The sequence below is a fragment of the Prionailurus viverrinus genome, chromosome C1, assembly GCF_022837055.1.
Source record: "Prionailurus viverrinus isolate Anna chromosome C1, UM_Priviv_1.0, whole genome shotgun sequence".
NCBI lineage: Eukaryota > Metazoa > Chordata > Mammalia > Carnivora > Felidae > Prionailurus > Prionailurus viverrinus.
This window is the reverse complement of record NC_062568.1, coordinates 137,352,020-137,367,421: the sequence shown is the minus strand read 5'-3', so window position 1 is coordinate 137,367,421 and position 15,402 is coordinate 137,352,020. Positions and strand designations below refer to the sequence as shown.

Genomic DNA, 15,402 nt, shown 5'->3' with positions numbered 1-15,402 from the left:
GACATCCCCTAGTTCCAGTTTGTGGTCAGTATTCTCCCCAGAGGTAGTCACCATCCTGATTTCTAACAGTTTTAATTGGTTTGACCTGTTTTTGAGCTTTATATAAATGGTACATATAATATATATCCTCTTTAAGAGTTTTTTTTTACTAGATTTTATAAATCATTACTCTAACTCCTCATGTCATGTACAGACATGTCACGATATTGAAGCAGAAATATCCCCCCAAAAGAAATTTAAAAGTGTATACTTTAAATAAGCCATTGTCCATTTGTGCCATTAACATTGAATGCCTTTATCTAAATTAAGACCAGCTGAATCTCTTGGGCCCTTGCGCCTATCCATAGTAAGTAATAAGGATCCTAAAAGGCTACTCCCCAGGGTGCATGACATTATGAGAGACAATATAATGTGGTGGAAAAAAGATAAGCTTTGGAACCATATTTAACTGAGTTAAAATAGAATCATCTCCACTTACCAGCCATACTATCTTTATGAAGCCACATAATCTCTCTGGGGCTCAAACACATATTTGTTTTTTAGTTGCTTCTATGCCTGTAAAATGGAGAAAATATCTCATTAGGTTGCTGTGAAAATTAAATTAAGATCACAAACGTAAAGTACTTGGCATATAATAAGTGCCCTATACATGTTCATTCTTTTTCTCCTTTCAGAGACCAAACCTGGATTTCAAATTTATAGCCTGATATGTACATACAACGTAAATAAATATATTTTCTTTTTCTTTTTTGAATAAATATATTTTCAATGGCAACTATTTGAAACACTAACTAGCAAGTTTAACATCATTTGGAAACCAGGTTTGTGATCCAAGGGAATTTAAGACACAGAGTCTTACAGAACTGAGAAATGTCACTGTTCATTCTTTGGAAACCTGTCTGGCTTCATGTCCCTCACATATCCCACCATGCCAGCCTAGCTGTTTATTTTTTAATGATTTCTATTGTAAAACCATTGTTACCTCAGCTTCCTGTGACGGCCTAAGAGCACACAAAATCCTCATTTTCCAACAAGGGCACAAAGCATCCAATGTACTTCCTGTGACATTATCATTTTATTAATAGCCATTATGCCAATCAATTTATAATGGCCTTTCATTTAGACACGTGCATGATTGTGTAACAATCATGTGATTTCTGCATTTTCACCAGTATACATATTAAATCTCTGACAGATTGCTAATGAGCTGATGTTGGAATTACAGAGTAGTCTGTTATCATTTGTCCATTCACAGTTTCCTCACCAGCCCATCTGTGCTCGGAACAGAGCCACCACGGAGCACGCAGGCTGGGACAGTTCCTCCATTTACACCTTTTGCCTTCAGAGGCCTCTGGGAAGCCTTGTCCCTAATTAAAGATTTTAACAAACATATTGCCAGCTTTCTAACACTGTTATTAAGCTGCTCTCTTTTGTTAGGAAAGGTGCTGTTTGTCAGCAGTTTGTAGATTTAGATATTTAGTGTGTGTTTCTGTAGCCCTGCAAAATATTTGTGTTTTTAAAACAATTCAATTAGTATGTTATGTATGCATGTACCAGCATGCACAGTACATACGGTATACATTCTATCAAAATCCCATATAATTATTCAGACTCTCAAGGACAGACAAAGAAACATGGTGCATTTTTATGGACACACAGACTTCTCTACAGAACAAGGTGGAACTGTTGAATACTCAAAGATTGAATACTTTAAGGTTGGAACTGTTAAAACAAAATGATCAGATTGAGATCATGGTTTAGATAGTTTGGAGCAAAGGTAAAGTATCTTTTACCTGAAATGTCTGCATAATTAGAATACACTAAAAAAGAATCAGATTTCCCTGGTGGAATATACATAGTTAGGGGGAGAGATGTATCCTTGTACTAAGGGTTTAATTATTAGAGTGGTGGTTCTCAGTGTGGATGTGGTTGAGGGTAAATGGGGAAGGGGGACCATGGAGTCAACTGAGAAGCTTTTGTGATATACTCTCCCACCACCACCGTCAAATTGAGACATTCCTCATTACACCCAGATAAGAATTACTGCTCCAGTGCTCTGAGAGAATAAGAGAGACAACAGAGCTGAGAGCTTCCTGCCCAGGAAAGGGCTCTCCAATCATTAGTCTTGGAAATGGGTGCATTTTCACTCTTCCCAGGGCTGAGTGTAGACAAAGCTGGCCCCTCTGGTAACAGCCATGTAATGTTTTTTAGACTAAAGTCACTCCCTAACACGGAGAGGCCTGAGACCTTCACTACTAAGAGAGGAGTAATAATTCCTGGGAATCCAGCTCCTTGGAGATCAGAAGGTGACTCTCACTGCTGCTTTAGAATGATTTCCACCAGTGATACTGTGACAGAGAGACTGTGAGATGTATCTCCCAATGTGAAAGTTTTGTGGTCACTTATTCTGAAATGTTAATGGAAATTTTGATACTTTGATTTAATTCTTGAATAAAATACAAGCAGGTCTGAGGGAGATAACACAAATCATAAGGCAAGATTCTTGGGGCACCTGGATGGCTCAGTCAGTTAAGCATCCTACTCTTGATTTTGGCTCAGGTCATGATCTCATGGTTCTTGAGTTCAAGCCCTGCATTGGGCTCTGTGCTGACAGCACAGAGCCTGCTTGGGATTCTGTCTCCCTCTCTCTCTGCCCCTTCCCCACTTGCTCTCTCTCTCTCTCTCTCTCTCTCTCAAATAAAAATAAACAACAAAAAAAGCATGGTCATTGTCCTAAGAGAACTTGCATACTAGACAGCTAACACACATACATAAAACCATATGCAGTATCTAACATCACAGGGTAGCCAATGCTAAGAGCACAAATGCAGGGGAGTTCAGAGGCTGAAGAGATCACTTCTACAGAGGTTGGATTAGGACTTGGTGCTTGAGAGCAGGAGAGAAGACATTGTGAGCTGGGACAATAGTGGGAAAGGACAGGAATATCTGAGGGATCTTGAATAGGCTGCTTTGGCTAGAGCAGAAGTTTGTGATGGAAAACTGAGAAAGGAAGGTTTTAAAGGTACAGGATCATTCTGTCGAGGCTAAAGAATTGTACTTTATCTGGGTTTGTTTTGTTTTAGTTAATTGGCTTACTTATTTTTTTCCTTTTAGATACTTATTTTCAGAGCAGTTTTGGGTTCACAGTAAATTTGATCATAAAGAACAGAGAGTTCCCATATACTCCTTGTCTCCACACATACACTATCAACCTCTATCAGCCTCCCCCACTATCAACCTCTCCCACTAGGTGGTACATTTGTTACAAAGGATGAACCTACCACATTGTCAAACGATCAATCTACATTTACATATCACTATCACCCAAACTTTACAGTTTATATTAGGGTTCACTCTTGGTATTATGCATTACATGAGTTCTGACAAATGCATAATGACATGTATCCACCATAAAGCATCATATAGAGTAGTTTCACTGCCCCTGAAATCCTCTGTGCTTCACCTGTACATCTTTCCTTCTCCACTAACCGTAAAACCCTAAGCCCTAGCAACCACTGATCTTTTTACTGTCTCCATTGTTTCTTTTCTTTACTTCTCTTTTCTTTTTGTACAGGATATTATATTGTTGGAAACACACAGTATATAGCCTTTTCAGATTGGCTTCCTTCACTTGGTAATACGCATTTAAGTCTCCTTCATGTCTTTTCATTGCTTGATAACTCATTTCTGTTTAATGCTGAATGATATTCCATTGTCTGGACATACCACAGTTTATTTATCCACTTACCCACTGAAGGACATCTTGATTGTTTCCAAGTTTTGGCAATTATGAATAAAGTTGCTATGAACATCCATGAGCAGTTTTAGTGTGGGCATAAATTTTTAACTTCTTTGGGTAAATACTAATAAGTGTGTTTGCTGGATCCCATGTTAAGAATACAGTTAATTTTTTTTAGAAACTGGCAATCTATCTTCCAAAGTGGCTGTACTATTTTGCATTCCCACCACCAGTAAGTGAGAGTTCCTTTTGCTCCATATCTTCACCAGCACTGGTGTTATCAGTGTTCTGGATTTTGGCCAAATAGGTGTGTAGTGGTATCACATTGTTTTAATTTGCATTTCCATAATGACATGATGTGAAGCATCTTTTCATATACTTGTCATCTATATATCTTCTTTCATGAGGTGTCCAGGTCTTTGGTCCATTTTTTAATTGGGTTTGTTTTTATTGTTGAATTTTAGGAGTTCTTTACATATTTTGAATAACAATCCTTTATCAGATATGTCTATTGCAAATATCTTCTCTTAGTGTGCAGCTTGCCTTCTCATTCTCTTGACATTGTCTTTTATAGAGCAAAAAAATTTTTTAAATTTTAATGAAATCCAGTTTATCAATTATTTCTTTTATGTATCAGGATTTTGGTATATATAAAAAGTCACCACCAAATTCAAGGTCACCTAGATTTTCTCCCATGTTATCTTCCAGGAATTTTATAGTTTTGTGTTTTACATTTAGGTCTATGATCCATTTTGAGTTAATTTTTGTGAACGGGGGTAAGATCTGTGTCTAGATTCAGTTTTGGATGTGTGGGAGGGGTTTGCATGTGGATGGTTAGTTGTTCTAGCATCATTTGTTGAAATGACTATCTTTTCTTTGTTGTATTGCCTTTACTCCTTTGTCAGAGATCAGTTGACTGTATTTGTGTGAGTCTATTTCTGGGTTCTCTATCCTGTTCCATTGATTCGTCTATTATTTCACCAGTACCATCCTGTCTTGATTACTTCAGCTTTACAGTAACTCTAAATTGGGAAGTGTCAGTCTTCCAACTCTGTTCTTCTCCTTTAATATTGTGATGGTTATTCTGGATCTTTTGCCTCTCCACATAAATTTTTGAATCAGTTTGTCAATATTCACAAAATAACCTGCTAGAATTTTTATTAGGATTTCATTGAATCTACAGATCAAATTGAAAATAACTGGCATCTTGACAATATTGAATCTTCCCATCCTTGAACATGGAAGATCTGTCCATTTATTTTCTTTGCTATCTTTTTAATAGTCTTGTAGTTTCCTCATATAGATCTTGTACATGCTTTGTTAGATTAATACCTAAATATTTCATTTTGGGGGATGCTAATGTAAATAGTATTGTATTTTTAATTTCAAATTTGATTTGTTCATTGCTGGTATATAGGAAAGTTATTGACTTCCGTGTGTTAACTTTGTATCCTGACACCTTATAATATATAATATATGATAACTTTATAATCATTTATTAGTTCCAGGAGGAGCTTATTTTGTCAATTATTTTGTAATTTCTATATAGGTAATAATATCTTCTGTGAACAAAGACAGTTTTATTTCTTCTTTCTCAATCTGTATATCTGTTATTTCCTTTTCTTGTTTTATTTCATTTGCTAGGATTTCCAGTACCATGTTCAAAATGAGTGATGAGAAGGGACATCCTTGCTTTATTCCTGATCTTCACAGGAAACCTTCAAGTGTCTCACTACCAATTATGATGTTAGCTGTAGGTTTTTTGTGTTATTTATCCAGTTGAGGACATTCTTCTTTACTCCTAGTTTCCTGAAAGTTTTTATCATAAAAGAATGTTTAATTTTGGCACATAATTTTTCTGCATCTATTCATCTGATCATGTGATTTTTTTCTTCTTTAGCCTATTGATGTCATAGGATTACATTAATTGATGTTGTAATGTTGAACCAGACTTGCACACCTGGGATAAATCCCACTTGGTCATGGTGTATAATTATTTTTATATATTGTTGGATTCAGTTTGGCATCATTTCACTAAGGATTTTTGCATCTATGTTCAAGATGTTTTGCATCTATGAGAGATATTGATCTATAGTTTTCTTATAATGTCTTTGTCTGATTTTGGTATTAAGGTAATAATGCTGGTGTCTTAGAATGAGTTTGGAGATATCACCTCTGATTCTCTGTTCTGGAACAGATTATAGAGACTTAGCATATATATTTTTTAATGTTTGGTAGAATTCACCAATGAACCCATCTGGGCCTTGTGCTTTCTGTTTTGGAAGGTTATTAATTATTAATTCAATTTCTACAACAGATATATACAATTCAGATTATCTATATCATCTTGTGTGAATTTTGGCAGATTGTGCCTTTTAAGGAACTGGTCCATTTCATCTAGGTTATTGATTTTTGTGGGCATAGAGTTGTTCATAATATTCCTTTATTATCCTTTATTGTCCACGGGATATGTAGTGAGGTCTCTATTTTCATTTCTGATATTAGTAATTTGTGTCTTCTCTCTTTTTTTGCTAGGCTGGCTAAGGCGTATCAATTTTCATCTTTTTTTTTTTTTAATTTTTTTTTTCAACGTTTATTTGTTTTTGGGACAGAGAGAGACAGAGCATGAACGGGGGAGGGGCAGAGAGAGAGGAAGACACAGAATCGGAAACAGGCTCCAGGCTCTGAGCCATCAGCCCAGAGCCCGACACGGGGCTCGAGGGCTCGAACTCACGGACCGCAAGATCGTGACCTGGCTGAAGTCGGACGCTTAACCGACTGCGCCACCCAGGCGCCCTTCAATTTTCATCTTTAAAAAAACCCGTTTGCTCTAAAGAAGACATCCAGATGGCCAACAGGCACATGAAAAGATGCTGAACATCACTCCTCATCAGGGAAATACAAATCAAAACCACACTCAGATATCACCTCATGCCAGAGTGGCCAAAATGAACAAGTCAGGAGACTATAGATGCTGGAGAGGATATGGAGAAACGGGAACCTGCTTACACTGTTGGTGGGAATGCAAACTGGTGCAGCCACTCTGGAAAACAGTGTGGAGGTTCCTCAAAAAATTAAAAATAGACCTATCCTATGACCCAGCAGTAGCACTGCTAGGAATTTACCCAAGGGATACAGGAGTACTGATGCATAGGGGCACTTGTGCCCCAATGTTTATAGCAGCACTCTCAACAATAGCCAAATTATGGAAGGAGCCTAAATGTCCATCAACTGATGAATGGATAAAGAAATTGTGGTTTATATACACAATGGAGTACTACGTGGTAATGAGAAAGAATGAAATATGGCCCTTTGTAGCAACGTGGATGGAACTGGAGAGTGTTATGCTAAGTGAAATAAGCCATACAGAGAAAGACAGATACCATATGGTTTCACTCTTATGTGGATCCTGAGAAAATTAACAGAAACCCATGGGGGAGGGGAAGAAAAAAAAAAAGAAGTTAGAGTGGGAGAGAGCCAAAGCATAAGAGACTCTTAAAAACTGAGAACAAACTGAGGGTTGATGGGGGGTGGGAGGAAGGGGAGGGTAGGTGATGGGTGTTGAAGAGAGCATCTTTTGGGATGAGCACTGGGTGTTGTATAGAAACCAATTTGACAATAAATTTCATATATTAAGAAAAATAAAAATAAAAATAAAACAACCAGTTTGGGTTTCACTGATTTTCTCTGATTTTCTGTTTTATTTCTTTAGATTATTTATTTATTTTGAGGGAGAGAGAGAGAGAGAGACAGAGACCGACCACGTGCAGGAGAGGGGCAGAGAGGGAGAGAGAGAGAAAATCCCAAGCAGGCTCTGGACTGTCAGCACAGAGCCTGATGCAGGGCTTGAACCCATGAACCGTGAGATCATGACCTGAGCTGACATCAAGAGTCAGACGCTCAACTGACTGAGCCACCTAAGCAACCCCACTGATTTCCCACTTTCAATTTAATTGATTTCTGATCTAGTTTTTACTATTTTTTCTCTTCTGCTTACTTTGGATTTAATTTGCTCTTCTTTTTCTAGTGTTCTAAGGTGGAAACTTAGGTTATTTAAATTTTTCTGGTCTAGTATATGCATTCAATGCTTTAAATTTCCCTCTTCACACTGCTTTCACTGCATCCCACAAATTTTGATAAACTGTATTTTCATTTTCATTTGGTTCACAATATTTTTTAATTTCTCTTGAGATTTCTTCTTTGACCCATGTGTGATTCACAAGTGCATTGTTTAATCTCCAAGCATTTGGGGATTGTTAGCTATTCTGTTTTTGATTTCTAGTTTAATTCAATTTCATTCTGAAAGTTTATGTTGTATGATTTCTTGTCTTTTAAATTGTTTGAAATATGTTTTATGGCCCCAAAGCTAGTCTATCTTAGTGTATGTTCCATGTGATCTTGGGAAGAATGTGTATTCTGCTCTTGTTGGATGAAGTAGTCCATAGATGTCAATCACATCTAGTTGATTGACTGAACTATTGAATTCAACTATGTTCTTACTGATTTTATGCCTGCTGGATCTGTCCATTTCTGATAGAGGAGTGCTGAAGTCTTCAATTATAATAGTGGATTCATTTATTTGTGTTTTGCTCCCCTCTGACAATCTTTGTCATTTAATAGGTGTAAAAACCAATGATATTTAAAGTGATTTTGATATAGGGGAATTAATATCTACTACACTTGTTACTGTTTTGTATTCATTGTCCTTGGTTTTTTTTTTGTTTCAATTTTTGTCTTTTACTTTTTTTGCTTTTTGTGGTTTTAATTGAACATTTTATAGGATTCCATTTTCACTTTTTAACATATCAGGTATACCTTTTTTTTTTTTTAACTTCTTTAGTGTTTACCTGGTATTTGCAGTATACATTTACAACTAATCTGGGTCTATTTTCAAATAACACTCTACTGCTTCCTGGGTTATGCAAGTGGTTTTTAATGCAATATATTCCTAATTCCTCTCTCTTGTGTCTTGTATCATTTCTGTCATTCATTTCACTTATACATAGGTATATAAACACACACCATAAGCAAACATAATGGAATATATTGTTGCTATTACTATTTTGAGCAAACTATTATTTGTTAGATCAATTAAGAATAAGAAAAATAAAAGTTTTTATTTACCTTCACTTATTTCTTCTTGAACACTCTTCCTTTCTTTATGTAGATCCAAGGTTTTTTTTACCTATATGAATTTTCTTATCTCTGAAGAACTTCTTTTAACATTTCTAGCAAGATAGATCTAGTGACAACAAATTCCCTCAGTATTTGTCTGAGAAAGTCTTTATTCTTTCCTTCCTTTTGAAGGATAATTTCATAGGCACAGAACTCCAGATTCGTGGATTTTTTCTCTCAACACTCCAATCTCTTCTTTCTTACATGGTTTTTGGGGAGAAGTCAGATGTAATTCTTGTCTTTACTTCTCTATAGGTAGTTTTTTTGTCTCTGGTTTCTTTGAAGATTTTTTCTTTGTCTTCGATTTTTCTGGAGTTTGAATATGCTATGCCTAAGTGTAATTTTTCTTTTACATTTATTCTGACTGGTGTTCTCTGAGCTTCCTAGATCTATAGTTTAATGTCTAACATTAATTTGGGGACATCTCATTCATTATTGTTTGAAATATTTCTTTTGTTTCTATTCTCTCTCTTCTCCTTCTAGTATTCTCATTATGCCTTTTGTAGTTTTCCCACAGTTCTTGGATAATAGATTCTTCTTTTTCTTTGCTTTTCAGTTTTGGAAGTTCCATTGACATATCCTCAGTCTCAGAGATTCTTTCTTCAGTCATGCTCAGTCTACTAATGAGCCCATCAAAGACACTCTTCATTTTTGTTACAATGTTTGTGATCTCTAGCGTGTCTTTTTTCATTCCTTCTTAGAATCTCCATCTCTTAAGTTTCCATATATTCTTACATGTTGTCCACTTTTTTATGCCCTCAGCATATTAATCATAGTTGTCTTAAATTCACAGTTTGATAATTCCAACATCCTAGGCCTAATTCAGTCTCATTCTAATGGTCGCTGTGTTTCTTCAAACTGTGGCATTTTGTTTTGTTTTGTTTTTTCTTTTAGTATGCCTTGTAATTCTTTGTTGAAATCCAAACATAAAGTACTGGGTAAGAGGAACTACAATAAATAGGCCTTGAATGATGTTGTGGTAAGTTTGGGGTGAGGAGGAAGGTAGGAGGGGTGTTTTACAGTCCTATGATTAGGTCTCAGTCTGTTAGTGAGCCTATGCCCCTGGGTTGTAAATGTCACAAATACCTCTCAGTTTTTTCCTCAGTTTGATGTGGGACAGAATGACTGGAGGAAGGTATTTCCCTTCCCTTAGGCTGGTTAGACTCTGTCAAAACCCCAATAGATTAGGTGCTGATAAAATAGGTTCTCTAAGGGTAGGTCTGGTTAAGAAGAATAGAATGCTCTGGTGTATTTCAATATGACCACTCCCCTCCCCACCGCCACCAGAAGCACAAAGGGAATTTTTATTTTTTTCTGGTCTTCTCTACGATAACCTGTGAGAGTTCCAAGAAATAAAACTTGTGAGGTCCCTCCACTCCGCCACTGCAGTTTTTAACTCACAGACCTATCCACACCGAGCTTTTAGCGATTTGCCAATTATGGTTCAAATTTTTCCACCACAGCATTGGTTTCTACAGAGGTTTCTGCTCAGGTAAGTTGTGATTCTCTGTATTTGCTTGTCTGTCTTTTTTATTTGGGAAGCAGTGGTTTGCCCTATAACATCACTTCTCTGACAGATCTAAGAAGAGTTATTGATTGTTTGCTTGTTTAGCTTTTTACTTCTTGTTTGGACATTTATGACTTCCAAGATTCTTACATGCTGGAATTCAGAAGTCTGTCCTTTATCTTTTAGGCAGAATGTAATTATTAAAGAGAAATATGTAGGTTGACTAACTGGTTGGTAGGCTGGTTTTTAACAGGAAGATGACTTGATCAAAAGTTATGTGTAATGGATTTTGGAGCTTAGGCAGCTGGGCAGCTCTGCTGCCTTGGCTAGGTGTAATCTGATCCAAGATGACCAAGGCCAGGATAACTGGGGTGACCTGGATCTTGTCAGTGGGGCTTTCACCCTCCAGCAGGCTGACATGGACATGTTTTTGCTCATGGCCATAGCAGAGGACAAGAGTACAAACAAAAAAGGTGCAAACTTCTACTTATATCACATCTACTATCATCTCAGTGGCCAAAGCAAATCACATGGCTGAGCTAAGCCTCAAGGGTTAGGACAATGGATTCTACCTCTTGATAGGAGAATTCTAAAGGCACATGGAAAAAGACAAGGATACAGAAAGGAGAGAAGAATTTGGGCCATAAATACAATCAGTCTACCACATCCAGATTCAAATTCCAGCCCTTTTTGCCATGTGACCACAAGCAAGACACCTGAAAATTGGCTTAAAAAGTACTTACCTCTTGTAAGCATGGTTGTTTGCATTAAATAAAAAGACTCATGTAAAATACTTAGCATAGTGCCCCACCTATATAAATAAATAAATATGAAGACTTGTGGTGGCAGAAAGAGGAGCTGGGATGCATATGGTCATTTGGGGTTGTGAGCCTGTATTAGGGTGATGTTGAGGGAAGTGAAAAGGCCCAGCCATATTTGGGAAGAACAGCAAAGGATGAATTTTCAGGAATAAGTGTTCATAGGCCTGGGTAATTTTAGGACAATGGTGATGTCATTGACAGAAGCAGGAGAATCAGGTGGTTGCCTGTGTCGGCGGAGATGACTAAATGTCTATCCCAACTGGATCTCTAGCCTAGTCTCTTTGAGTTTCGGGAAAGGGATGTGGAGACAGAGTGCTAAGTGACTTTACTCAGCATGGCGCAAAACACAGTATTTAACAATCAACCAAACCAGAGCTTTCATTTGATAAACCTGCTATTGCCTACCATTTCTTCTATATTATGGGTAATCACTCTGAAGAAAATTTGGAAAGACTCCCCATTAGTCTAATATCCAAGAGAGGCATTCATTCAGAACTCTGTGACATACTCGAGCACAGCCCAGGTGGAAAGATGATTATCCTTAAATTCACAATATATCCTAGGCTACACTATGCCAGAGGTCAGAGTGATGGAGTTTTTACCCAAACTCATGCCTCCAGTTTTTGTAACAACTTTCAGTCCAATGGGTGTTCATTTGTACTAGAATAATTCCAAGTGCTAACCCCAAAGAAGACTCTCATAGCCTATTAGCTTAAGCAGTTGCCAGCCAAACAAAATAGCAAATTTCCCATGTAGAATGATTTAGTGCAGCACGACTAGGATAAATAAATAATGAAGGCATTTGTTTATGCCTACTTACAACATTCCTCGTAGGCAAAAGGGGAAGAAAACATCATTCTAAGCCTGAGAAGGCAGCCGGTGCAGGCTCATCAAAAATATGCATTTTCTTTTATAGTCAAAGAGAGTGAGTTTGCTCTGCTTCACCTCCTGGCCTGGGCTCTTCTGATATCCACGTAATTTAAATGAGAAAGTCATTCTAGGGAGTCATCACATTTCAAAGAAGTGACCCTTTTTGGATGTTGAAAAGATCCCCAGTGTTTGGGTTCACTCCAGGGTGAGGTGGTGTCACAGAGTTCTTGCAAAGTCATCCAGGGAAGCAGACCTTGGAAAGTCTAAACAGAAGTTGTTTACCTTGTCTTTTTGCTTGTTGTGCAAATGGGTCTCAGCTTTGGAGAGAAAACAAGCACATTTCAAGCTCAGTCTAAGTCAAAATTCACCACTGCTGTCAGTCAAACCCTGATAAAGAAGGAGTTTTTATTAGTTCTTGGAGTTGCCTGACTTCCACCATGAACTTTGTGGCTAAGACAGCCATAGTAGTCTCCAAATTGACCCCAAGCTAGTTGGGTTCACCTTCAAAGGGTGACTCGGTTGAGCACATTACTTCCCATTCTTTCTCCTGAGGAATTGGTTCCACTGAGTTCCTGCATTTACCCCTTGGTCCTCTGGGAAGCAGAATCACTCAAACAGCCATGCTTGTTACAGTATCGTACTTCAGGCTGCATCCAGATGTGGATTTCCAATGTGTCCTGAATGTCATGCATCCTTATCCTGTCTTAGAGCCACTATTTTTCTAAAATCCCCACACTGGTGAGGTTTGTTGGGGCAAGTCCACCAGAGTCCCTCTCCAAACAACTCAGTTAAGGAAGCCCCCTCTCCACTTAGGGTTTGTCCTCTGATAACTGGCTTCTGTGTTTGTGGCACAGAGCTTTCTGTACTTTCTCAGCAGCTCAACTGGAAATGCTCTCTTCCTTTTACCTGCCAAGTTAGATTTAAAGAGAGGGTGCCTTGTTCCTGGATCCCAGGAAGGTGTTAAATATCTCTGCCACTAGGAATCCAGCTAGAGACATTAACACCTACCTCCTGGCTCAAGAGTGGGTGTTAATGTTCTCCCTGCCAGAATATCTGTTATCCAGGGCTTTTCCTCTAGCCAGCCCTCAGCCATACCAGGGCAAGGGAAAGCAAGTCAAACCAGGCTGGCTTTCTAACAGTAACAAGCCTCAGCTGGTGAACACTAAATCAATAACTCCATCTTTTAATCACTTTTAAAGCATTGTGAACACAGTTCCAAAGACTTCCAAAAATAATTCTCCATATAATTAACACAAACTATTTTTGAAGGTTTACTTAACACACATGAATTCTGGGGTGCCTGGGTGGCTCAGTCGGTTGAGCGTCCGACTTTGGCTCAGGTCATGATCTCGCGGTCCATGAGTTCAAGCCCCGCGTTGGGCTCTGTGCTGACAGCTCAGAGCCTGGAGCCTGTTTCAGATTCTGGGTCTCCCTCTCTCTCTGACCCTCCCCCGTTCATGCTCTGTCTCTCTCTGTCTCAAAAATAAATAAATGTTAAAAAAAATTTAAAAAAAAAAAAACAAAAAAACACACATGAATTCTTACCAGAATCCTGAGAGGTAGTTATTGTTATTCTCATTTTACAGGTGACTTTACAGGCTCATAGAGGGTAAAGAGTAGGCACCTGTCATGCTGATCTCTGGCTGCCAACCACAGATACCTACTGAATTGCTAATCCTAACAGTAACCTTGGGAGAGTGCTATTTTATAGATTAGAAACTGGGATCATTTTGACTGAAAACAAAAAGTAGAAGACTTTTGACTTGAGCCTAAGTCCAGCTAAGTCCTAGACTACTGTACTTTCTACCAAATCACACTGATGATGATCCCAACAGCATGGCACTAACATTGTTTTCCCTAAGGCTTCACTACTCATTTATTCTTTCAGAAGAACATACATTTATTGAGCAGTTACTATGTGTCAAGAATTGCATTGGGTAGGAAGGATTTAAAAAATTAAGAATCAGAGACCTTGCCCTCAAGTTGCCTATGTCCAATAGAGGAGATAGGTGGGCATGAAGGGTCAGAGAATAATTTCTGCCATTTCAAAAGTGGAAAGGATGGTAAGTTAAGTTTGAAGGGGGTTAAGATACATTATTCCCGCCCCCAAAAGATGCATTATCCCCAAGGCAAATATATGAATGTCTGAGTGTGTGCAAGGGACCTACTCACCAAGTATCTCTATACTCCAACAACTGACTGAAAACCCATGAAGATTTCTATATCTACAAAAATACAAAGTATTTTACCAAAAGAAACAGACATCTGCAAATGGAATTTTGGTCAAAGCAGTCATACTCTAGGTAACCAAACAGTTAATGAAACTATAGAAGTAATTTAGATTAAACACGGAAATGAAATGATTGAATTATCACATTTTGTAATTCTCAATAAAATAATGGATTTAAGCTATGATAGTCAACAGTTGCCAACATCACAAAAAAGAGAGACATTATGGGCCTCCTGATAAAAGAACACAACACTACCCATGAAAGAGTCTTGTCAAAAATCCAGATCTGAATTTAAATGAACTTTTAGACCTAACCAATGTCTAACAAGAAATACAGGGGACAGGGGAATATAGCAAATGGATACAAGGATTCAATTAATAATGTCAGCATATGAGAGAAACTCTCCAGCACAAATGAACAGATTTCTATAACAAATAAATTACAAGGGAGAAAAAAAAAAAAGAGTGGAAAGAGAAGCTGATAGATTAACAGACTCAAGAGATATATTACCAGAGCAATAGGTGAACCTTCTTTGGATCCTGATTCAAACAAATGAAATGTAAAAAGCAAAAACAAATAACAAACCAAATGCAGAAAAACTACAAGACAACTAGAGACATGAGATCTGAACTCTGCCTTGACAAAGGAATTGTCAAGTATTTTTACATACAACAATAGTACTGTGATTATGTTTTTCTTTTAAGTGTCCTTATTTTTTAAAGACAAATATTGCAAAAACCAAAGATTTGACTAGTCCAGGGGTGTATGGGTTCTGAGCCCTTGGACACTATGTATATCTAAACATCCTGCCATCTCCTGGTCATTTAGAATTATCCATCACATGGTCATTAAAAATCCCGGTAAACCAACAAACCAACCAAAACTCTTAACTTGCTTTAGATTTTAAGTATGTTAGATGTCATGCCTTAGATTTAAAAATATGGGGGAAGAGTGGGGCTGGGTTAAGTTATGTTTTTCTTTGAGTATCTTTCAACAGTTGTATGTAACCTTTTTTTTTTCTTGTATATAACCTTTTAAATTGTGATTGCCTATGTGTAA

At 37.6% G+C, this 15,402-nt stretch overlaps 1 long non-coding RNA gene across 1 annotated transcript in view; it reads right to left on the bottom strand.

The window, feature by feature from the left end:
* LOC125173640 (uncharacterized) overlaps nt 1-15,402 on the bottom strand; it is a 65,154-nt gene that overhangs the window by 14,727 nt on the left and 35,025 nt on the right. Inside the window, exon 2 of the long non-coding RNA XR_007155101.1 lies at nt 479-555. This is a non-coding gene — a long non-coding RNA (uncharacterized LOC125173640). The remainder of the gene's footprint in view (nt 1-478; nt 556-15,402) is intronic.